The sequence below is a fragment of the Mycteria americana genome, chromosome 1, assembly GCF_035582795.1.
Source record: "Mycteria americana isolate JAX WOST 10 ecotype Jacksonville Zoo and Gardens chromosome 1, USCA_MyAme_1.0, whole genome shotgun sequence".
Lineage (NCBI taxonomy): Eukaryota > Metazoa > Chordata > Aves > Ciconiiformes > Ciconiidae > Mycteria > Mycteria americana.
Genome location: NC_134365.1, coordinates 8,941,267 through 8,967,347, shown reverse-complemented (window position 1 = coordinate 8,967,347; position 26,081 = coordinate 8,941,267). Strand labels below are relative to the sequence as shown.

The window sequence follows — 26,081 nt, the reverse complement described above, 5'->3', positions numbered from 1 at the left end:
GCACATGTCATGGAAGTGCAAAATCTAGCTGGGCAGAGAATTGCATTCAGGCATACTGACTAAGGAAGGTAACATCATCAGAAATGTAGGAAAGGGTGAGCTACTAGAGAAAATGTCATAGAGCTGATTTTTTTCCATTGTAATTTGAAGTAATAAGAAAGATAAAGAAGCTAGGTGGAGAGGTGGAATGTAAGAGAATTTTGAAGTCCATGGTGACCAAGAAGTCTTACCAGGCATCAGCATACAGTGAGCACACATTGACAAATTAAGCATATCCTTGAGAAAAGGAGGGAGGGGAAACTTGTAGTCATGCATGGGCTTCAGGTAAAATCCAGAGACAGTGCAGTAAAAACCGAGGAGGCAGAAGCAGATTGATGGGGTCTCTTAGGAAGTCAACGGAGAGACTGTCAGATTCCAGAGGAAAACTAAGCAAGCGCACACAAGGGAGAATGCAGTCAAAAGCACTGTGGGTGACCACACACAGTCATCAAATTCATAGATCAGAACTGCATTAGGAAAATTAGTGTGTTAAAAGGAAGGTATTAGTGGGAAGAAGGATGAATATGTTAGCTTTGAGTACCCCTTAAACAACAGGGCATCTGAGAGGAGGGGTGTTGAGAAGAGGAGGTAGAGTATGCAGGTGAGAAGAAACAGGACTGCTCTTGAGAAAATGAGGAGTGCTTGAGGAGAGGACAAAGGGAAGAATAAAATATGGAAGCAAAATGAAAGGGTCAGGACTGAGACGAAATCAGAGGAAAAACACAGACAAAAGCTGGAAGCAGGGACTTCCAAAAAAAGGAAAGAAAAGAGGAGCAGAGGGGGTGGGTGGTACGGGGTAGTCACCTCCCACTAGTACAGAGGAGGAGGCAGGGCCTGGGCTCACCAGGAGGAAGGAGCTGAAGGGAACCTGTAAACTGTAAAAAACCTTTGCCCAGAAGATGACATGCTGATGGAAAAGAGAGCAAAAAGAAAGTGTGCAGAATTTAGTGACTGACTGCACCCTCATCTAAGATATATAGTAAGACTTGTACATTAGCTTCCATTCCCATGGAAAGCTCTACTAATGAGTCCACATTCAAATCAGGGACAATTTTTATGTTACTTAAATGCTGCATCTGGAGAGATTAATGTCCCAACAGTTGATCCTGCTGCATAAACTGCGTGATCTAGGGCTCTGCAAAGCCGCAGCCTCTCTGGTTTGTGGTTGCTGGTCCTCAAAAGCATATGTTATTAGGCTGACTGAGATATTACCTTTCAGTCTGTGAAGGAGGATGCTGCAGGCAATTTACTGAGTCTGAGATTTGGCAGTGCTGGGACTTTTCCTTGGAATTAGCCCTGCAAAGAGGCTGGCTGAGATAAGTGACCAACAAGGGGCTGCCTGATTGTATGGTGCCACTCCGTAAACCTCTTCCAGCAAAACTAGTGTGTCAGATGCCAAATCTAGCACTTTGGGACATCAGTGGTTTGCAACAGTCATTGAATACTGTGTGGTCAAACCAAGGAGCATTACACTGACCTATGAAGTATAGGATAGGACACCTTTTGAAAAGGGTTTGAAAATCTTACAAAATATTGTTTCTTCCCTCAATTCCTAAAATTTATCCCTGAATTTATTCATAAAATTTTTCACCCCTAAAAATCCCTAAATATTGTGTCATCAGTGGTGTAGCTCCCTGCTCCGCTGACACATAACAGCAGGGCTGAGATGGTGCAGGAGCTGTCAGGCAACTGCAGTCCTCTGCTATGGGAATAAAGGGATCCTGCCGGCTAGATACGCTCCTCCTCCCTGGTGAGGAACGGAGCCCCATAGAAAGCTAGTCTGTTCTCTGAGAGTCTCCTAGACCGTTCTTGACCTTGCTGACCTTTGCTATCTGATGTAGCATATGCATTGCAGTTCTTGACCATTTTCATGTGCAGCTCACAGCATCAGGATGTTTTTCTTTTTTATATAATGTAGCTGTGATTAGGGCTCCTCAGATCCCATACTGGCTCCAGCTTGTATGTGCCATACCTTCCTGATGGGAGACTTGCAGCTGTGCTTGAGTGAACGTTTCTACATGTATGTTTTATAGGAGGTCTTTGGCTGAGCTGTTTTTTGATCCAGTACTTACTGTCTAGCAATTTCTGTATTATTTTATAACTATTATATATTTGTACTGTTATTATAAATTTCATTCACAGTGGTTGCATCATCCAGTGAAGACATTATTAGGAAAGCATGACAAGACATTGTTCTGCTAGGGTTTGAAAATAGAACATTACATTTGTGATGCTTAGCAGAAATTGGCTGCCCTGCTGTTAGAATCACACAGCCAAAGAGATTTGATAAAAATCAAGAAGTAAATTTTGGGGATGTTTCCAGAACTCAGAGAATTTTTTTTTGTCACTTATATGTATTTTCATGAGAAGAGAAGACAGATAAACAGACAAAGGATGGAGGCAAAGAAAAAGAAAAAGATATTGTGCAGTAAGGCATGTAGGGTTCAGTTCTGAAGTGTTAACATAGTTTGATTGCTTGGATCAGCTTGCATGGCTAAGAAATGACAAAAATTATCCTTATCTGCAAGAACATTTAAAAATTTATATTTTATGCAAAAATATAATTGTTTTGCCATGTTGAGGGAGTTTTCAAAAAGCCTCATTATAATTTTTTGTGAGATTATGTATTTATTTGAGTGTTGAGTGTCACCAGTTGAGAATATGGCCAGAGACTTTCTGGTTTTTTATCATAGATTTTTAATGGCATTTTTACTAATGTTCAGTCAGTCAGAAAGACATCTTCACTGTATGTCAACTGACACCTAATTTGGTTCCATTGTAAAAGATTCCAGATGTTTCAGTGCACAACAGATGAAAGATCTTGATTTTACCTTACAACAGATGTATTTTACCAGTATTTAACTCTTTGCCTTGTAAAAAGCAGGGAAAAAACCCACCCACATGGGACATCAATGTAGTAATATTGGATTAAACCTTAGCAAAATTGTGTGAAAAGGATACCTTACAATGCTGGTCTGTGCAGCACATTATTTGCATAGACAGTAATAAGGGTCTGCTTTTCCTCATTATGAAATACTTGTCCACAAAATGCTACCACAGAATGACACTTTGCTAGAAAATTTACAAAGTTTATAGTAATCTTAGCATTTTTTTCCAAACACTATAGGAACACACTAAAGTACGCTTGTCAAATCTACCTTGCAACTGTTTTCAGTGTATTCCCTTGGGCTCTCTTAATTATCTTTGCTCACTTTCTTCCTTGCAACCATCAGGGCTTTAGAAGAGCCCTGACAAGAACAGATAATGAGATCAACAGACAGTGCTTTTTCTTAAAAAGGTGCGAGCCCATCCTACATGGGACTGATGCACTAGGTTGAGTTATCAGGGTAGTCTTTGCTCTCAAAAGTTGAGAAAAGGGTAGCAATTCTCTGTGTGGGAATGGTAGATCAGCACTGAAGTCTGTTTCAGCCAAATACTCTTAAACCATCCAGCGCATGCTTCTTTATCACAGGATACTTTATCACATGCTTCATTATTACAGGATACATTTACCTTGAAAAAGAGCATTTTCTTCATAACCAAGAAATAAGCTGTCTGCCTCAGGGTCTTGAAAGCAGAACAAAAACAACTGCTGTTCTAGCAAAAGCAACATGCAGTCCGTGCCCTTTTTCATCCATTCACTTGTCAGTGTGGCTGTCAATAAGGATGTATTTACATAGGGCTAATCCCACAGTCGATTCGTTAAGATGATTTTATGAGTGAAAAGGGAAGATGACCTAATGGGGTAGCTCCAGGAATACCAATAAAGTGAGATAACTTTCAGAGAATAATAATTTTGCTTTATGAAGTGGACTTTAAATCTCCGAGAAGAGAATAGCTCTGGTTAAAACAACCTTTTCTTCTTCGCTCAGAAGTGATCTCCGATTAATTGTGCAGTTTAGCTGAACTTTGCTTTCCTTGGTATCCTAGGAGAAAAGCTGTGACAGACTGGGAATTTTAACTTGTTTGTAATGTAAACTCAGTATACTGGTGGTGCTTTTTAACACTCCAGAAACTGTTTGGGAGGAAAAAGAAATACATAAAAAAGCTTTGATCCTCTAAGCAAACAAAGAGGGGAGAAGGAGGTTAAAAGAACCATCATTTGTGAAAGGCAGAGAAGGAAAATGTGGGAAAGGTGTCTTTATTTTAACAGTTTCAGATGCTATTTGAAAGAGTATTGGAAATATCATGCACTTCAACAGCATTAGAGCCCTCTGATGAATAGGGAAAGATTGATTTCTTTTTATCGTTTCACTGACATTTTGAGATATCTGAGGACTATGAATTTCTCAATGATACCAGTCGATCTGACCAAGATTTTTCCCAGAAGCAGATATCCAGGACAAAGCTTAGAGATTAATGCTAATACCCTGAGTATCAAGCTCAGATAAACATAGTCCTAGTGGCATTATTCAGTATGAAGAAAGGAAGAAGAATCTAGTCTGGAAGTAACACCAGCTCCTGGGAGCTGGGAGATTACTTGAAGCTCAGGTTTCTTAGCCAAAGGGTGAAATGTAAATTGAAGCATCCAGTTGTAGCAGCAGGGAGTGGTGTGACCCAGCAGAGGCTTGTGGTCTGCTTATCTGGGGGAGATGTTCCCACTCCCTAAAATGTCACTGATCTAGACATTTCAGCCAGTAGGTAAGAAGGTGCAGTCAAGTCTCCACATACTCCTTTCAATCTGCCTGTCTATTCCACATTCACCAGTTTTAAGGAAAGAAGCAGACAAATAGCTCTATTTAGACCTAAATACCTTAAATCAATGTCTGGGGAGAGGCTGCAGAGAATAATGGGGTTTCTTAGTCCCTGTGATTTCCTGGCGAGGGCACAAGGTCCCAATTAGAACTTATCCTGAAAGGGTGCAGTATCCATTAGGGCAGAAATGGATAGAAGGAGGCCTTTTTTACGTAAGCTTCTTCATTTTCAAAGACTGTACACAACGTTCCATTTTCCTGAATGCAGCATTTATAGTTCCACAGATAATGACACCAGTAAGGACTTCATCTGACCCATCTCCCCCTCCAAAGATGGCATAAACTCTCTCTAAGTCTTTGTTAACTAATACTTGTTGAATGATTCTCTTAAAATCTGCAACAACAGAGATTTCACAGCCTCCTGCAACAGCACATGCCTGTGCTTCACTGTTCCTATGGGCAGGTCTCCAAAAGTTTAACTAAATCCCACATTTTGCAACCAAACGTATCACTCTTGTCCTCTCTGCTATGGAAATAAGAAGCAATTTAGTACTTTCTTTTCCATTCCAGCCTTTTATATAGCAAAGGGACTAGATTTTGGCTTCTTAATGTTAATTTATGTAATGTTTCCCTCAGTCACCTCCTCTTGACTCAATGAAATAACTGCTTTCCTTTTAGCCATGTGATTTTTAAAGAATCTTGTTATTCTTGCTGTTTTCCTTTCGACCTTCTCCAGTTGCCCATTTGGACCTCTATCTAAAAGATGAGTACAGCTGATGAATGGCTTGACTTCACCTGTCTTGAATACAACTTTCCTCAAAGAAATCCTTTGTGCCATTTCTTTGTTCTATGCTCCAAGCCTCACTCCAGACAGAATTTTGCCCAAAGAGCCCTCAGGAGCCTCACAGGACCATAGCCATGTCCTTGTCCTGTCACCTTCCAATTTGCTACATTTTTTTCTTGACTGCTTCTGGTCGTTTCTAGTTCGCAAACACATACAACTGCAACCAAAAAATTGTCAGCCCTCACATCCACATTCACATTTCAGGAGCAAAATTCTTAGGTAGTTTGAACAACCTGTTGCTTTGTCTTTGCCAGAGGGAGCTATATGGGCGATGGCTTCTGTTAGTTCAATCGTTACTAAACAGAGGGATGCTTAACTGCTGCATTGTCTAGCATGAATCAGGTTTAGCATGAAACATGTTTAGCATGTTTAGCATGAAGTCACCATCATGATCACTAACTTCAGCTAGCAGCCTGATTGTCCACAAGTCAGAGAAAGGCTCCCCGGGAGCATTTGTAGAAGGGAAGCCTCCAGGCCAACACCAAGCATAAAAAATACCAGTGTATATTGCAGACCTGAGTGATGGATACAAATATGGGATCAGTATTCATCTGGGTAATCTAGCTATAGGCCCATGAAAAGGCAGAAGCTGCTTATGCTTTCAGGATCATAACTACGGAACAATGCGTCAGGAAATCTCAGATGAGAAGTTTGACTTTGCTGCTGGCAAACCCACACAGAGTTCATCTACATTAAGCCTGATGAATGTGGCATTAGGCAAGAATCCAGAACTTCATGCCCCCTAGACACACTTTCTGCCTCTCTTGTTTAATTTCTCTTCTTTTATTAAGACTCAAAATTTTCCCTGGCCAGCCTAGAACATATCCCAAACTGGCTAGGACACAGATAACATCAGAGGGGTCCTGATGGAGCTGCCACAGGTACTTGCCCCAAAGGCTCCTTAGATAACCCTTTGCAGCTGTTAGGTTCATGCATATGAGAGTAGCAATTACTACCAAAAAATAGAAAGCCTCAGAAAGGAAGAAAAAAATAAAAAGCATTCACTTAAGAATCTGCAGCAATTCATGGAGCACCTTAAAATTGCAACAAAAAAAGTCCCCTCTAGCCTTCAAACTAATCAACATGGTGTTTTAATATATCTCAGTAAATTAAAACACATCCAGTCCATCTCATTAGTTCCTGATCATTAACTTCCAAACCTTGAATTCCCACTGAACGGGTAAGCAGCTGCTCTGAAGATTTAACTGGCCTGACTCTACCAGAGTACAAGCCACTGTTACGCACCCTCTGTCTAACTTGGTCACGCTGGGACTGCTAAATAAACGCTACTTGGATGCACTCAGTGAAAGGGAAGGTTGGTCTCCATGTGAGAGAGAACTTTTTTACAGTCTGGGATACAAAGACACAGGGGGTCACTTTCAGGAAACCAGTGGGATGCAGCTTGATGCTTTTTCCCTCCACTGGTAATGCATGGATTCAGAGTTTAGCAATCCCAAATACTCATCTGGTATGTTGTCTCTTGAACCTAGATCATGCTAAGTTATGTTCCTAAGATACACTGTGTGATCACGGTCAGCAGAGCCTAGCGTTGTAATGCCACTTATTGGGTGGTCAACAGTGTGTTCCCAAGGCCTTAAAAAACAGCTTCCATGTAAAGAGTCATCTATATTTAATCAACAGGAGTCACCTCAGTCCTACTTTAGAATGCTGCAAGTTCTTTGCAACACTTTTTTTAAAGCACCAAGTAATAGGTGCTCCAGTATGTACCTTTTTTGTCCATTCTCATTTATAACACAGTTTCCTTGCCAATGATTACAATGTAATACTCATATGAGTAGTTTCAAAAACAAAAGCACTTTTGGAATCGTTCGTGTTTATCTTTAGAGAGTAAGAGCTGCAAAAACGAATGGATCGAGGGGGATTAAGCACTAGGCTAATTGTTCATTAGGCAACCTAAGACCGATTAAGTGTGCTAATCCATTTAATATTTTTTCTGTTTGTTTCCATTATTATCCCTGCCAAAATTCTTTGCATGTATTAATTCATCTATGTTTATTTATTAATAAAGGAATTCACTTGAAATGCAGATCTTGAATCCTATAGTCCTTTCTCAAGCAAAACTTCCATGACAGCAGTAGCAGAAAGACTTCAAGATGTGACTGGAACATTCTGTACTGCTCTTTTCCTAAAATAAAATTTAAACTCTTTCAATAAGATTAATGTGAATGCATTCTCCATCTGTATCGATTCCAGGTACTCTCCATGTTTAATTAAGACATATTATTCTGCAAAATTATGCATAGTTCTATGTAATGTTCTATGAAAGTGGTCCTGATTGTGCCTGACCCAAAAGAATTGTTCTAAAATTCATTGCTGATTGCTGACTACTATTATGTATTAATTTTTGCATTATTTTGATGCGTAATTGACTATCTGTTTGCCACATAAGTAGAAGACAGAGAGTTATAGATAGCTAACTTGATTATCATGTCTTCCAAGTTCCAGAAAGCAGTATTTTTTTCAGATCAGCTACACTTTAGTATTGCCAGATTCTGGCTCCCAGAATAACCCTTGGAGTAAAGTAGACTCACCATAAAATTATTCACGTAGATATTACCACAAATATGGGAAGATGAGCAACAGGCCAGGTAGCAGTTCAACAGAAATGGAACTAAAGCTACGGAAGGTCAGAAGCAGAGTATGACTCAACACTATGGTATCACATTGTTGTGAAAAAGGGAAATTTCCTACTGGGATTAATAAATAGGAATACTGTCTGCAAGATAGGGAATGTAAACATTATTCTCTGCTCAGCACTAGTAGGGACACATTTGGAGTATGGTGTCCAGTTTTGAGCATTATGTTTTAAGAAGAAACACAAATCACTGAGACAGATTTCAGAGAATACCAAAAAGAAGAATTAGAAGTGTGAAAAAGAGGATTTATCACAGGTAAGTAACAGGCTTAAATTGTCACACAGAAGACTAGACCTCAGGAAAGGCTTTTAATGCTAAGGAGAGTGAAGCAACAGAATAAACTGCTGGGAAGTCTAGGAAGTTCCTATCACCAAAGGTGTTTAAAAACAAGCTAGCTAAGACATGAGTTAGGTAAGACATAAGTAAAGTTGATCCTGATCTGGGTAATAGCAAAGGAAGATCAAGAAGATCTTTCAGGGTTCCTTCCAACCCTCTTCTTCTCTAGGTGGCCTGAGCATCATTCAGGGTTCCTGCCCCAGGATCTTACAACATAACACCCCATATTGCAAATGTCTACCTCCCTAGGAGGCAACCTAGACATCTGCCAGCAAAGCAGAGCTTCCACTGCTCCCTTTGTGAGGTGAAGCAGAGGCAGCATGAGCAGAGAGCAACATGCTTTTCTTGGGGAAAAGGGGAAAAAATGGACAAATTTCAGGAGCAAACAAGGTTTTCCTGCAAGAGAGAAGTAAACTCTGCTGTGCAGAGGCAAATCATGCATGTATGCAGGGAGAGAACTCATGATAAATCTCTGCTTAATTCACACACAGACTCATTACAGGTGTCTATTCAGTCCCTGCTCTACTGTAGGAGCAGCAGCATGCTGCACCATCTTCAGTATAGGTGGCATTGTAGTCTGTCATGTAAAGACCATTAGCAGTCCCACTTCTTACTGTAGGGACTGTGCAGAAGTGTATGTGTCTACAAAATCCAACATTAAATGAGCTCTAATATTAGGGCAACAGAGAAACAAGAAGGAAGGAACAACACGACTTGCACTGTCAACTTTAAAGTCTACTCTGCATGCTCATACCCCCATGTGTAGGTAACACGCTGTATAAGGTTCTAAAGTAATGTTCGTTTTTTGAATATTTGCATAAGGAAATGAATGCAGTAAATCTACTGACGTCGTCAATGCAGAACTACTGTAACTCTAATGCTTTCTGCACTGCAGTGATGATTATGAAACTAGTAGGTATTTTATGTTATTAACTCAAGGCATCATATTTAATAAATACTCATAAAACACATTGGCAAAAGCATAAACTGCAGAAACATAAGTAAGAAATTTGTGGTATGTTCCTTATCATAGACAAATTGTTAATACTGTTACCCAGTAATTATTTAATCAAAAGTATACATAAAGAAAATCCAAAATAACTGAGAGATTTCAGTTGTTAGAAATAAGGGCCCTATCTTCATGTTAATTACTGAAGCAGGGTTAGAGGATATTTTAATAAAAGTGTGAGACAGTACTGAAATTCAAATAACTCCTTGGAGGTTTTATGGTTCATACAAAATGCAAAGAAATTCAGAAAGGAGATTTTTTCAAAATTAATAACTCTTTCTTAAAGAGAGATAAAGAATTATATGTCATCTTCTAAAAGGACATTATGTTTTGTCTTGAGTTTGTGAAAAAATGTATTATTCATATCATTGATAGAAAAGATATTTAGCCTAAATTACACTCTTTCCTTTCTACCCTGAAATTTTTCTTCCATTCAAAAACTACTGTATCTTTCATCATTCAAGGCCCCTCTGCATTGACCCTGGAGAATTCTCAAATATTCCTTTTATCCATCCTAAATCAGTTGAACAATAAAAAGGTATTGATTTGTCATACTGTATAAATAGTTCACGAATATATAAAAATTTAATTCAGGATTCAGTGGGTCAAATCCTAGACTGTGATAAATTAGCAACAAAGTCAACGGAGCTGCTCGATGTTACACCATCTGGCAATGCTGTTCAATTTGTCAGGTATACTGCACTTCAATCATTTAATAGCTTCAAGAAATCAATAAGATCTGCAGTTTCAGGTTTTCAAATGTCAGCCTGCTTGCATCCCATACGCTTACTCAAGAAGCAGAGAGGACTTTGCAGCAAAATCCTTGCATTAGGATAAAATATTACCTTCAGGCATGCTCATTAGCCTGTCTGATTGAGACTGGATCCTGCACTCAGACTCTGAACTTGGTTGTCACCAGTGGGAAGTTGCTGAGGAGTTGATGGCATGAGAACATGAGTCATGAACATGTTATCCCAGTCCCCCAACTGGAGTCAATCAGTGTAACTGCACTGTTACAAGCTCCAAGGGCAGAGACAGCTTGCAAATATGGGAAATATGGGGAATGGGCAACATATATAAGGCTGGAAGACACAACAGAAGGTCATTCGGTCTATCTCCTGCCCCAAAGAAGAGTCAGGATTATTGTGTCATTTCTGACAAAAGTGTGATTAATTTTCTCTTGAAAACTTCTGATGGTGGAGACTCCACAGCTTTCCCAGGGCCACATTACTAGCCTAATGTGGTATCTAGCCTAAACATTTATTTTTACAGTTGAGTTCATTTCTCCTTTAGCTAATGACTGCAGCCAAAGTTCTCCTTTCATCCTAATTAATTTCTCACCTCCTGAACTTGCTGCAGCTTTGCTTACAATCTGGTCTGGTCACATCTGTGATTAACCTGAGACTGCTGATGTGATCTGGAAAACTGTGAGTCTCAGGCCAGTCTGTCTGTGATTTCTCTAGTCTTCTGAAAGTGGCCCACTTCTCAGTCTGAGACAGCTTCCAGTCTGGTGAACTGGCCATCAAGCCACGAAACATTTATTGACACTGGAAAGACTCAAAGTAATGCTTGTGAAACAACTAGAGTCCTAAGATTGGGGGTTTTTTTTTGCTTTGTCACCTATTACAGGGACATTCTGTTATGGTTTTTAGCATAAGAAATAGAAACCAAGACATGTTTTAGACTGTGCAATTAGGGTGGTGTGCTCCAAAGGAAAGCATTTCTTTCTGGTTTTTGGCATAATCACATCAGTGGGATAATATTTCCTTTCTACGTTGTAGCACCAAATGATCTTATGCTCCCTAGTGAGATGACAAACTTCAGCCCGTGCATTAAGTGTTTTTCAAATGGCACCAGGTTCTTGTTGCATGATGGTTCCAACTAATGATTAACATGATTCATTGTCATGTCTTACGCTCATATAAAGAAAATATTTAGATTCTATTAGAGTAAAGGACTCAGTGTTTGGTGAAGGAAGTAATATTGATATGAAAAGAAAATACAGTGTAAGTAAAAGAAAGAGCTATTTTTGGTGAAAAGGGTTGATAAAAATGGTATTGAGAATGCCAGAAATGTCTGTTTTTCTCTAATAATTTTTTCTCTATCAATGGACTATTCTGCTATGATTAATAAAACCTCTCAGACTGACTCAGATGGTTTAAGAGTCACTGTGCTTCCTAAATTGATTATTGAAAAGAAAACAAATCAGTTCAAAACCTTTTTTGAGTAAACAGTTACTGGTAACACTTCATCCTCCTTGTTCATTGTTCTGCGCTAGGGCTTGGTCTTCTCTAGCAAAGTTACTTGGAGGCAGCAGCCTTGGCTAAACCTCAGGCTGGTGGGTATTTTGTCACTGAAATTTACTACAGCATTTTCTGGCCCGTGCTCAGCCTCCACTTGGTGCCAGGGCCACTTTGCTTCCCTTCTGCTGAGAGGGAGGGAAGAACCTTTGCACTATCTGGTGGCCAGAGATATGTGCAGACTTTTCCATGCCTGTTGTCCTCATTGCTGACTGTCAGCCATGCTCTAGGGCCTGAAGCTCTTCCTCTGTCTGTCTAATCCTCCTATTTCACTGCAGAACCCAGGCACACAGCTTAATGACATCCTTCAGATGTTTCCAAGCCAGTTTCCTTCCTGAAATTTTCTAAGGGCCTCCAGACTATGGACAGATTGTCTACCAAGTTCCTTTCTGCCTCCTGCATCTTCAGGATCTGGTCCTCTCTAGCTTCTAACACCCATGCTGACTTTTTCAGAGTGCCAGCAGAGAAGAATACCTGAAATTATAAAACGGGCTTATTTTCTCAGCTCAGGCACATTCCTCTGGAGTAAAACCACAATGCACTGGGAGACCTTTGGGCCTGTAGAGAGTAAAATATGATCTGGATCTGTGCCTGGCACGTAGGCAGTTGTCTCCTCGCTCTTGCCCACAAGCCTCCCACTGCCAGTAGTGCTGGGAACCTTCTGCCCTGAACCCTTGGGGTCACGTGTGACTCCAGCCAACCAAGTGTGTGGAGAGCAACTGTAAAGGCGCAGTTGATTGCACAACTATGCTAATTGTTTTGCCTTTAGGTCTGAATTTCATATCATTTAGTCTCCCTGTGAACTCCTTGCAGTTAACCAAATAGTTGCATTTCATCTCAGACACTTCAGACTTACATAACATAAAAATTTTTTCTAAGAAAGCAAGTAATTCTTTCCACTTCAAAACAAATACATGTATTTCTATTGAATCCTTCTGCTTGTGATTAATACCAACAGTGAAGGTAATATTTAATTCGCCTCACATCCCTCATAAAGATCCAAACTGCCTTGACTCCCACTCAGATGTCTGGAAGAACAAGCAGTCTCTCTCCACTTCCCCTTCTGAGAGGTAATCTCCCTTTCACCAGGTCAGAAGGAGGTTGTGGACTTTGGGGGGTGGGGGGGAAGGGAGTATCTGTAGCAATCTGTTGCACTTTTCACCACTTCTGTAACTATCCAGGAATCAGGACTTCTTTTGGTTATTTGACTCCACAACCTCATTCTTTGTTCAAATCAAGGAAAAGAAGCACCTGAGGCTGGGATTTATCTCGGAAGACATAACGTGAAGACAGAGACTACCACAGTGTGGAGGTCTACATCTTTAGAAAAGTGTATTTCATGATAAAAAGAAAAATAACATTTTTAAGGAGTGATTCAGCTGACCTATTTTAGACATCTACTATAGGAAGAGAGGAATCATGTCCAAAAAATATTTCCTTTTTTCTTTAAACTGACTATAAAGAGGGACCTTTGACTAACCAGATCACATGTAGGAACATATAATCTGGCTGTTTGGTTAAAAGAGTCTCACCTAAATGTCTATGGTAGAACTCCAGCAGACCAGGCTCATTTTTATCTCTGTTTCTTGCATGATTGAAATTTTAGTCATAATTTTAGTCAGAGCTGTTCTGTGACTGACCTCGAACAAAATGCCATGTCAGCGAGAGTGGAAAACCTGGTGCTGCTGTTTTTTCTCTGGTCTTTGCCAGATTGTCCTCCCTCATTTATTTCCACAGGACTCTGCTCTGCATCTCTTCCAAAAAGGAAATCTCTCTGCAACACAAGATCCTCAGTAGGAGGAAGGCAAAATGTTATCTGAGACCCTAAGATACCATCGTTATTATTTGGAGATAAGTTTATCTTGCAAAGGGAATTTTGTCTCCTAGAATTCAGAGCTTGCCTTTCCACTGAGATTTAACTTTTTTACCACACACAAAAGCAACAACTTACTTATGCTGATGGGGATTTTTTGCCATCTGAAACTTTTAGAGATGCTAAGTTTTTTAAAAACTTGTCATCAAAAGACATTACCAAAATGATCACTATATATGCATTGTTACACCTATGCTTCCCTAAGTGTACACTGACCTCTGTCAGAGATGATTGAATATTGACAGACATGGGCTACAGAAGCCTTTGCTTTAACCCAATCCAAAGGTTCTTAAGTTCCTCGTGCTAAGCTGTTAGACTTGAAGTGGGAACTAAACCAGGGAAGTCCTTTTGCTTGCCTTATAGGAGAGATCAAGCTGAAAGGTCATTATAGCCCCTATGCCTTTAAAGTCAGTAGATCTGTGAATTAGCTATTCATAATCTTCAGGGATGCAAAATTAAAACTGTGCTAAAGTGAGGAAAAAAAATATTGTTAGAAAACCTGGAAAGCATTCAAGCCTAGGCTGACTGTTCATGGTGTTCTTGTTGATTCGATAGATTTGCATTTCAGACTTTTCTGAAAATCTTAAATTATTCTTCCAATAATCTCATAGTGTCAACACTCTGGCCCAATATTAAAGTATTCAAATATACAAACTCTTCTCAGTTTACATACCATGCATATGTGATAACTTTCATCTTTGTTATAATAAGGACTGAACCAACAATTTCCTAAGCTTAACGTTCTTAAACTTAACATTCTTAAATTAAAACACTGCTTCCTGTTCATAAAGCTGAATTAGGCTCAGAGCTTCTGTGGTTTGAGTGTGGAGGAGGTTACACTGCACAAATTAAAGCAAATACACTTCCTTCCAAGTGATGCTGTCAGAAAGTGACTTCTGCTAGACTCAAGGTTTTCACGTAGAGGCGGTTGCAGTATCATAAATACCTGCTCTTCCTCCTTGAGTCAAGAGTTCCTGAGACCTTGGGTCCCCTGATTTTTTTTTTTTGAACACAGATTCCCTGACAGGGTTCATCAGAGTTTAGTTTAGTTTAAATTCAGTGACTGGTGGCTTGAGTTCTTTCTTTTCTTTTTTTAGCCTTTGCTGTCTTCTCTGTTAAGAGCTGTCATGCATTTGAAGCTCTCTGATAAAAGGCTAGACTTTGCCCCTTCTGCATAAAACAGCATGAGTCTGAGTCTTATAGCCCCCAGGAGTGGATTCTCATGATTTCCCTTGTGTACTCTTTTCTCCTCCTCAGAGCTACCTTTTATTCTTCTTCCCCTGCTACACTTTGCAGTGTCTCTCATTCTGAGGTCGGCTCAAGTAGAGCTAGAGGAAGTCTTTCCTGAGGCTCTCAAAGCTTCCTGGAGATTCCCTTGTACTGTAATTTTGCAAAGATTTCCCCACCCATCTGATTTTCTCCTCTCTAACTAAGCCAGCTGACTTTAAGGCCCCAAAGACAGGACTATTAACAGGATCAGGACAATGCCATTATAACATCCATCAACTGTTAGATGGGTCTTCACTGCAGTCAGAGGTAGAATTGCTTCCCTGGTATGGTTTGAGTTAATATGGTTTATTCCTTTACATATTCAAATTGTGCTACTTATTAGTTCAAGATGGTCCTTCTGACTTTGAGTGGCATAACCAGGTAATAGCAACAATTACAAGTACATTCCCCTGCTGAACCTCAAGAGGATTCACCATCTGCATCGTTCAGTCCTTATAGCCTGGTTTGTATTTATGCTTTGGGGATCAGGGATTTGGGCAATTTTTTCCTCTTTTTACCATTTTATGTCCTGTCTTTGTATCAAGTGTCCCCACACACAAAATATTTCCTATTTCAAAATATTTTCTTCCCCACACACTATAATCCCCACACACAAAACTTTCCATCAGTATCTGTTAAGGTGGCAGAGGACTAGTTACAATACAGGTAGCCACTGGACTTGCACTGGGACCGCATGCAGCCCTGCGCTGCTAGGACTGGTCCCCAGTGCTGACCTTCTAGGATGATGCTGATGCACTGGTGGTTTTGATGATTTGGTTTTCCTTCTCTAGGACTGCATTACAAAAATTGGAATTTAGTGTTAGCATATCCCATCTGTGTTTAGGAAAGTCCATTTTTGCTAATGTTTTTACAGCTGAAAATGTCTCTCCAGCACGAAGTTGAAGGATCTCTGCTGATTTTCAGTGAATAACTTTTGAGTTACAGCACCATAAACATCAGGGAAGCAGACCAAGTTATCCTTTTGCAGCATTTGAATTTGCAAAGCCATCAACACTAACTTTCTTGTGGTCATAGATGTAGTTAAATAGACTAAGAGGGCTGTTTTCATAGATAAACCTTTGTTTATGTCTCATCAGGCTGTGTATTTACTGCTTAAATCAGTCAAAAAATACTTACAGAACAAGGAAACAACTCTCCTTATGACTCATATATTACTAGGTCCAAACTGTTCTTAAACTGCTCCAGTCCAGAGTTAACATGTTTTTAAAATAAATCCCAACTGTCAATGGATGACTAGAGGTACAGAACTCATGTCTAAAAATTATTCAGTTCTAATGTCATGTTGTGTTAAAAAAAATGTGTGATATTAGGCTAGACATTTCATAATACTGGACATCTGTCTTTGACAAATAAATATGCCATATTCAAGGAAAACAGCCCTAGGAAAACATTAAGGATGTTACCGATCTTTTTAAAAAGAGAAGAGCACAATGAATTGAAAGAGTTAAGGCCATGTTTTCCACAAATACAGATGAACAAGCAGCTAAAGATTATTAAGATGACATCAAAGACCATAATTACATAGTTTTATCTGTAGCTTGTATCATACATCTGAGCACTGCTATTTCAGTGCCCCCCTCCACGATTTACTCAAAGATGTGGATTTTGCCTAATTGTTCCCGCAGATCATGGGTTTTATCTGGCCAATTAACATTCTTTTTCCTGGATTATTTTTTTGGTTTGGCTTGGTTCGGTTCTGAGAGTTGAGAAACGCCACAGATATTAAGCAGAGCAGACAACCTTTGATCGCCAATCCACCTGCTAATTCTCCATTGGATATTCAACATAAATTCCTTGCACAGACCTGCCACAGAAACAAACAGCAGCTCAACATGCAGCAAGTGAGGAATACAGACAATGCCGAGGAGAAAGCTGGCTGTTGTTAGCCACTGATGGGCTATTTTTAGCTCACAGGCTGTTATTCCACTGAGTAAACTCAAGTCAGGTAAAAGAAAATGCACTTTGCAGGCTCATCTGCATAGAGCACTGGATCAATCGGAATTCTCAATACCTTTAATGCACTCATATTTTTAACACTTGGCTGGCAATGTTGTGTCTGGCTGATTGCTGTGGCAAATCCAGCAGAACTTCTACAGAGCAGTTATCCTGTTGTATAATAAAATACCCCCAAAATTTACCTTGTGCTAAAATAGGTGCCATGATCACCTAAAAACAGCTGGCTAGCAACTTGCAGAGGCAAAGGCTACATTTATGTTGTTGCAAGAAAAATGGCAATCAGCACTTTCCCCTCCCTAACTGCATCTTGCCGGCCCCCAGCTACTTTCCCCTGTCATCAAAGGTGATGGTAAGATTTCAGGTCTCCCATTTCTCAGAGCAAAGGGCCATGAGTCATACACCAGGTTGGAGATTTAGGCCACAGTCTAAATCTCTAATTCCCAGTGATCAATTTAGCAAGTCTGACTTCAGTTCAGCACTTTCTGTGTTACCTTCTTTGGGCAATGACAGTGTCATTGTCGTTGACAGTGTCAATGACTGTTGCCATCTAGCTTCTCTGCCTTTCAGTCTTTCTTGGTACAAGTGTAGGTGGTCCTCCATTAACCAGGGTGTTTCCATTTAAAAAAAAAAGGCCATGGGAATCTTGATCCCTTTTCTCTTGTGTTGAGTTAAAAAATGTTCCTTTTGTACCAGTGTTTTTCACTCTTTTTCTCATTGCTGAACCCTTCCTATATTCCTTTGTAGATGCAGATTCTGCTCTGAGTGTAGTGGCATTAGGGTTGTTTTTCTCAGAAAAGTAGAAAAGCATGGACATAAGGAAATTAGTCCTTGGACCCATGCAGATTCACAGGTTGAAAACTGCAATTTTACTGTTATTGGGAAATAGCATTTAAAAAAAAAACCAACCCCATTACTGTAAAAGCTATCTCTGGGCTACCAAATCACACAGAGAAAACCAGTGTTTCCAACAGATTTCTGGCTAAAGCTTTGGAAGAGCAACTATATGGATTAAGTTTTTCTTCACCTAAGTGCTTTTCCACAGTACTTTCTTCTATGTTAACCCATGTGAGTCCATTGAAGTGGGATTTTGCACTCTTGACTTCCTAGGAATGAATCTCTAACCCAAGAATCTACCCAACTCATCTTTGTGCTATCTTTCCCCAAAACAACATTGGTACTATTTATGCTGAAATATATTAGTAAAAACATATCTCACCATGATGACAAACCCTGCCTGTGTTCTTAGTTCAGCAGGTAGCTCTCATCATTTTCCTGGCACTCTGGCAGCTACATCTCCACAATGCCTATGTCCTGACACATAAGGTATTCTGGTTTGTGATTGCTGGGTGGGATGTCCTATGTATTTGTCCATTTTATGCTCCAGAGATGGTGTCCAGCTCTCATTCTGCTGGTTCATTACTGGACAAAGAGAAGCAGATCTCCCTTTTCATATCAGTGTCACCACTTCCTACATCACTTCTTGTCAGCTCTTTTCAACCTGTTAAAGCAGAACAATAAACTGTTCACGAGAGGACAAGGCTTCTCCAGTTTGTTTGCCTGCTTGAAGATTTGTGGAAGCTATTCTCATACCCCTATGTGATATTAGCTCACACAGGTAACTTCCCCTTAGGCTCACGCAGGTACACAAAATGTTTACAAAGATGATATATAGGTTGTTGAGCATCCTGAGCATCTGGTACAACTGTGTACTCTGCTTCCAACACCTCACATCTGGCAGAGACTTTCCAGTGCATCTAGCAAAATCCATGAGCTGTCTCTGTGTCATTAAACAAATAGAAATAGTCTCATCTCCATTTCAGGACATCAGAAATCACAAATAACTCTGCAAATCCTAGTCATGCCATAGTGACCTTAGGCCATTTGAAAAAATGTCTTTGTGAAGGAGGAAGCTCCAAAGTGTAGCAGTTGGAGGGGTTAGAGATCTTTTCTGTGTGAGACTAGATTAATTAGTCTTCTCCAGTTAAGGTAGAGGCACGGTCTTCAGCTCCCCCCTTTTCAAGCATTTTTCCTGAGTTACGATGAATCTGTCTCCTTTAAGGTGTCTGCCTCTGCAGAGGGAGCTCTGTGATATACATGGCTAGGCTCCAGTCCTTTGGATGATTAAAATTAAATAGGATTAAATTCACCCATTTTGCTTATTTTTTTCACCTATTGTATCAACTAGGAATAATTTGCCTAACCTTTCTTCTCAGTAGCAGTTTGGAGGCATTAATTTTTTATCACTTTTAAGTTTCAGATTTTTTAGCACAAACTACAATGTATATTACCAGTGGAAATATGATATAGTAGGGACTTCACCACATGCTTCAGCTGTTTTTGTACCTGTTATTGCTGTGCCATCTTAATGCAATTTTCCACAGATTTCCGTGTTATTAAGCTGCATTCATCATTTATATCCCTCTCCTGAGTCTTGTTGTAAGACTCTATAGAGAAGATAAAAGGATTACAGATACAGGAATTAATTGTTGCCTCGTTGGAGCACCCCAATCAAGGGATTTTAGGAACATTGGTTGGAATGAAGTAGCCCATAGACCACGCTGATAGTAATGGTAGGAAGAAGGGTTGAATAGAACTGGAGAAAATGGTAAAAAAAAAAAAAAAAGCACAGATTAGGGCAGATATGAAAATGGAATCCAGGGAAAGCGATAAAATGACTGCAGACCTCCAAAGAATGAGGCTTTGGAAGCCAGATGTTAAATACTCCTTCCAGCAAGGTTTGCTCCCTGTTGCTCACACAGCCTTTTCTACAAGCCACGTCACCTCTGCCGAGCTCATTAGACAGCTCTGCCTCTTCTTTCTCTTTATTCCCCTGCCCACTTAGGATCTATGCCCACTTAGGCATAGAAATCCCCACTCCCTCCAAAGGGAGAGGGGTCAAAGTGGCTCGACCCTTCCTGGCAGACCCTGGCTGGCCCCTGGTCCCAGCCCCATCTCCACCCCAGGTCAGCTGCCCACGGCTTGGCAGCACAGCCCTGGAGGAGGGCAAGGAGAGCGTGGGGAAAAGGAAGAAGGACCACAGTGCCGAAAAGGAAGACGGTGTTAAAAGAACAGTAGATAGAGGAGGAAGAAGGGACAGAAGGGCGAAGTGAGTTCAGAGAAATGTGAGGGCACATCAAAATGCCTGTCTATATTAAAGAAGCATATGGTGCCTTGAGCCACAGGGGAGCTATGTTGTGCTACAGTGGGTAATGACACAAAGTAACAGACTGTCCCTTTCGCTGAAAATCATGTTCTTGAAGTGGATAAAATACATCAGAAGGGAGAGGAGCAACTGGCACAGTGTCCAACAGGACCTCTGCATCAGAACCACTGGGTAGCACCCAAGCTCACCCCATCCAGATGTGCCAGCAGCGAGGCACTGCTGCCCTCCAGGAGCATGGCAAGACAGGGGAAAACCCAAGAAACAGAAGACAGAAAACTGTGATGAGGCAGAGGGTATGAAAAGGGCAAGGGAAGGATGCAAAGTTTGGCTCCAGAGAGCGTCAGGTTTGCTAGCTTGACCTCAAGAGTACACAGAGCCCATGAGAGGGTGAGAGCATGACTGAGTTCTTTGCTTGGAGCAAAAATAGCGACTGTGAAAGAAATAGGAAAGAGGCAGGCAGACACAAAAGAGAAGAAAGCTGGGGAAGAAAGGAAAAGAACATGAAAACACTATCCTCAAAACCAAGGCAGACATGCCAGCCATATTAATTTCCAGTGCAAATGCCTTGCCTCTGCTGCAGCTCGATGAGGGATCTGAACACAGTTAAGTTTAAGTTGTATTTTATAATAATAATAATAACACAAAAACCAATGCCAAGAAATAAAAGTCAAAGGCTGAGCTTAATTCTGCAGGAGGAACATAAGGAGAAGCTTTGTATGGAGGTGAATGTGTTCTTCTCTGTCTAAGGAAGAGATTTGTGGGTGGTTTCAAGCAATTTCAGTGGTGGAGCTGATAATCCTAAAAAACAATATTTTCTGTTATGTTCTATGGTTATTTTTTAGCCACAGCTATCAATCAGACCACTTTTCAAAGAAGGCAAGTGTCAGTATCTCTGGTCTGTAGAGGCAGCACAGGGAGATGAAACAACTCACCCACAGGCAGCCAGTATCAGTAAGGACATCAACAGGGTCCCAGCCTGGCCCGCGCCTCCTCTGTGTCCCCTCTGCAAGGGCTGGGGGGCTTTGGTGTTGATCGGCTGGCGTGACAGTCAGAAAGAGGTCCACACCTCGTTCAAAACCACAGGATAGATTCCCATGTGCCTTGGCTGTTGTGTAGCCAAAGGAAAGTGATCATTTCTATGCCAGTGAGCTGAAGCAGATTATGGGAATCTATATTGGACACATACACTGGAATAAGTAACTGCACAGGTGGAATTCAGGCTTTTTGGCTCGATTATAGTCATTCAGTGTATGACTGGGAGGAAGCATTTTATGCTTTGGACAATTATATCTAAAGTCTGAAATAAGTACCTCTCTGTTTAATTCTTGTCCTGTAGACAGAAATTAAATCCACACATAATAGCAGCCACAACAATAACTGGAAATTAGGAAGATGTTTCCCCCACTTGTGAAAACATAACCTCTACAAATTCTCTTGTACCTTCCCCTGCAGCACCTGGGGCTGGCCACTCTCTGACACAAGATGCTGGACTAGATTGGACTTGGGTGCAGTCCAGCCTACGAGTGTCTGTGTTCCTAAATAAATTGTGAAGTATTCTCACATTCTGCTTCTCAGCCTGTATAGAGAAGCCCAAATAAAGCATAATCTTCTCCTTTGAGAAATCTCACATTACATACTTTCTTATATTCCGAAGCAAAATTCCTTTCAACGCTCTCTTCAAAGCACTTGTACTCCCGACAATGGTTTTGTAACGTGCTTATCAAGGCTTCGCTTTCCCAGCGGAGAGCTGCAGTTAATTATTACAGTCACAGAGTGTTTGCAGCGGTGGTTCTTAAACACCCTGCTGTCCTCAAAGGTGTCCGGTTGGTTCATTCTTGAAATGACCACCTAAAATAACGGAGTCGGTAGAGATGCTCCAATTGCTTTGCAGATTTTAGTATGGGATTATTTATCACCTTTCCTACTTCAAATGTGCAGTTTGTTAAACCAGAAGCACAGAAACAGGAGATAAAAACACAGCTTTTGAACCTGAATTGCCGGGTCCCATGGGAAAATGTTTCTTTTTGTGCTACAAATGGAGGATAGATGAAGGAGAGGTATTTGTTTAGAAACCAGAGGAGCCAGATTGGTGTATGGATGAAATTGTTCGTTTTCATTAGCTCTTTAAATACAGATCAGTGTTCTTTTAATATACTTTTTGCAATTACAAAAGGGTTTGTGTCTTTTCTTACATGGAGGTAGCCTGCTTCGCAGAAGAAAAATCTCTATGTTCCTTGACTGGCACTGTTTCAAACAAACTATGTAATGAATAATCAGCAATCACACTTCATTGTGGAAAAATGCACTGTTCCAGGGCTCTGGCAGGCAGAATTCAGGATCTGAATCACAACATCTAAAGAGTTAATGGGAACAGATGTGGCCAGTTATCTTTGAGGGTCAGGCACAGAGCTGCTGTCCTATATAAGAAGCTAGCTAATGGATCCAACCTGGTAAACAATGGTGAGAAGCCTGAGCTTTCAGATAGTTCTGTGGGAATGATGAGAGAAAAATCAAGTCCAATCAATGGTCTTAAGCAGAAATAGCTTTCGGGGAATTCCTAAGCTGTGCATTTCCAGAATCTGGGAGCTTTATCAGAAAAAAAATCACCAGATGTTTCCCTGTTCTTGTATTTTGTGTGTTTCCATACCATTTAAGGAATTATATAACATACAAAGGAAGAGGACAAAGAAAAACAACCAAGCTTTTAAATCCATGTAACAAGACACAGCAGAGAAAGCAATCAGCTGGATTCATCATCTTCGGTTCATCCAATTTACACCTGCTGTAGAGCTGACCCTTGTAGGAAAATAAATACCTGGCAGCTATTGTCCAGTCACGTTAGGTATTACATTCCCTTCCCACAGACCACCAGTGGCCAATACATTGATTTTACAATCAGTCCAAAAGCAACACCATGGTGGATTATTGCCCCAGCTCTGACTCAGGGAACATTTCCTCTAGCTCTTGCATTTTCCTTGGAGGCCTCTCCATCTCAGCACTGACCAAGCTCAACCTGCTTTAGCTTTTGAAATATGACAAGGTAATAAATCATGCCTGCGGGTGAGCAGGGCAGCTGTGTTATCGCAGTTGAGCAGGAAGGCGGCCATACAGTGCCATGACAACTTTCCACTTTGCTCTCTGCGGGCAGCAGTGTGTGTGTCCAAATCACACCCTGAGGTCAATAGAGAGGATCCCTCCTGTGTGCCCATACCCTAGGGGTTGATGGGGAAGGGATACAAGTAGCAGGGAGACAGTGGCAGGAACAGATTTTCAAAAGTAACCTGGCTGTGGCAGACTTCTCAAACAGGCCATAGGACTCTACAGAGCGCACCCTCCACGGATAAGCCCTTGTCTCTGGTGTTGACAACCTGTTTCCAGCCCTGCCATCCTGCAGGCTGGAGGCGAGCAAGCAGTAAAGCCCAGTGTTCAACAGCACTGCACCGCAGCAGTGGACAAGTCCCATGAAGCAGTCCCCATGTTCAAAGAGGCTACAGCAGGTGCATCTGCTGCCCACCCCAGCAGCCTTTCCTCTCCCACATAACCCAGTATGCATTGTGCTCCTCCCAGCACACCTCAGACCATCACACTTCCATTGAGAAATAAGAAACGTTGGACGTTTGGTGCCAAACACTAGAGGGTAACTTTCAGATCAGTTTAGGGGATTTTTGTTCAGCAGGTAAGAAGTATTAAACAGTGGAGTCCAGCCCAAGAGCCGCTTCACTGCCAGGCTCATCACAGCAAGGCTGGGGACTCGGTCTCTAGCTGGCAGACCCCTGCTCAGCAGACCAGCTCCCTGCTGAAAAGAGCATCCTTTTCCAGGCACTTGCAGCCAGCATACAGCTGCTGCAACAGTTTCAAGGGAAATCTGGCCCTCTACTGCCAGCAGCAATTTCTGCACATTTGCAGGTGTGACACATTTGCTTCACATGACCTCTGGGAAGGCAAATGCATTGCCCTGAAAGTGTGTCAGTGATACCACTTAGCACTTACATTTTCTACTTCAAAGTGTTCTACCAACGTTAATGAAGTGAGCTTTAAATAAGAGCTGAAAACACCCTAATAACATGAAAATATTGCCCTGTAACAACTATATAAGCAAGAAGGCAAGAAAGCCATTATAAAATGAGGACAATATTTTTTTTTTTAATGAGCTGGCTTTGCCCAATGTATTTTAAATGTAGCTCATCTGTTCAGCTGAAGCCCTCCAGCCATTTCTCGATAGTACTGTGCTGTGGAATATAGCAACTAGGGATGTAAAATTTCAGTTCCTGTGACCCCGGTGGCCTGGGAGAATACAGTACTCAATTTAGGAAGATCTTAAATTACTTCATTTATCACTCCAGACTATTTTTCTAGATATGTAAATGCATGGTACAAAGTCCCTCAAAGAAAGATTCAGCCCCTGTTTTGAAGCTCTGGGACTGAGGGATTCAGCTGAGATTTGACTGGGAGCTGTAGACAGTCAGAGGTGCAATTTTCTTCTGAAAACATCATCAGGACACATATAACTGTGAACAGATCAGATAGGTTTGAACAAAGCAGGCAAAATTGCCAAATCCAGGCATCTCTTAAGCTAGTGTCCCATTGCTTTTAATAGGGTTAGGATTTTGCCTGCTGGACCAAATTCCCAGCTCTACACTGAATTTACTGTAGTAGAAATCCCTTAATCTCTCTGTGCTTCCTTCTCTCCGTGCTCTTTCCTATCTCCTTATCTGCAGATAAGGATGATACTAATGTCTGCCTCCATGGGTGTTATGAGCACTAATTAACTGAGCTTTCAGGGAAACTTCAGCAGCAAAGGCAAATTTCTCATCTGGAGATGAAACACACACACACATATGTATAGATATAGATATTTGTTTGTACAGATATACAGATCGATATAGATATATATATATAAATAAAAGCCATACCTATCACAACATCACACAAGCCAGACCTTTCTCAACATCAAGGCTCTTCTTCTCTTTGCCTTGTCTTTCTGTTACAATCCTGCTGTTTTTAAATGCTGGGCTTTATTCCAAGTCAGTGTGGGAACGTCAGGCAGGTAGTTGTTAAAAAAAAAAAAGAAAAGCCTTTGCCTTCTCTTTTTTTAATACCATTTTTGTTCTGTAACCATTGTTCCTGCCAGTCAGAAAAACTGCTTGGTTTTTAATGAAAAATCCGAACACCAACAAATTGCAACCCTCCCTTTCAACACAGACATGCCCTTTGAATTTAATTATGCCTCAGGCAATGCATTATAACAGGCATGTGATAAGTGACACCAAAATCTTACAACAAACACAGCAAATATCCCCCACTGGGCAAAAATAACTCAGTACCAGATTGCCTGGTTTGGTACCAAGTCACTCGGGGCCAGAGTCTGCCTCATTTAGCCCATCTGGGCTGAGGTGTTGCAGCTTGGCCCCACTGATGCCAGGAGAGGTGAACCCCTTTATAGCCACTGAGGGTCTGCTCAGTGCATGCCCCTTGATCCCCAGCTCCAGCAGGAGGGGATGGCTGCAGGAAAACCGTAACCCCGAGGAAGGGGTGGAGGACCTCGCTCTGGGACAGGAACATTCCTGGTGGGGTGATTCAGAGCACCCAGCGGGAGCCGAGAGGAGCCGGGGGCAAAGGAAGCAGAGGAGTTTGGGAGGTTTCCTTTCCTCCCAGAATAATTTCTCACAAGCTGTCTCAACTATCCTCAGTTAAACAAATACTCGAAATACCAACATTTCCTGTTTGGAGGGAGAGGCAGCAGCAATCACCTTCGGTTTTGTTGTCTTGGGAGCTGCAACAGTCAGCGAGAGGAGATTGCCGGGGATTTTTCTGAATGTTTGCAGAAGAAAATTTCCTTTGAAAACAAACACCCACAGCCCTGTCTGTAATGCAATACCAGGGTTAAACTCTGTCCTTTGCATCCTTCTGGACGCTAACA

At 41.1% G+C, this 26,081-nt stretch overlaps 1 long non-coding RNA gene across 1 annotated transcript in view; it reads right to left on the bottom strand.

Annotated features, from left to right (window-relative positions):
- Window positions 1-25,590, bottom strand: part of LOC142404554 (uncharacterized) — a 32,728-nt gene extending 7,138 nt beyond the window's left edge. Inside the window, exon 1 of the long non-coding RNA XR_012773894.1 lies at window positions 25,085-25,590. This is a non-coding gene — a long non-coding RNA (uncharacterized LOC142404554). The remainder of the gene's footprint in view (window positions 1-25,084) is intronic.
- Between the last annotated feature and the right edge of the window lie 491 nt (window positions 25,591-26,081).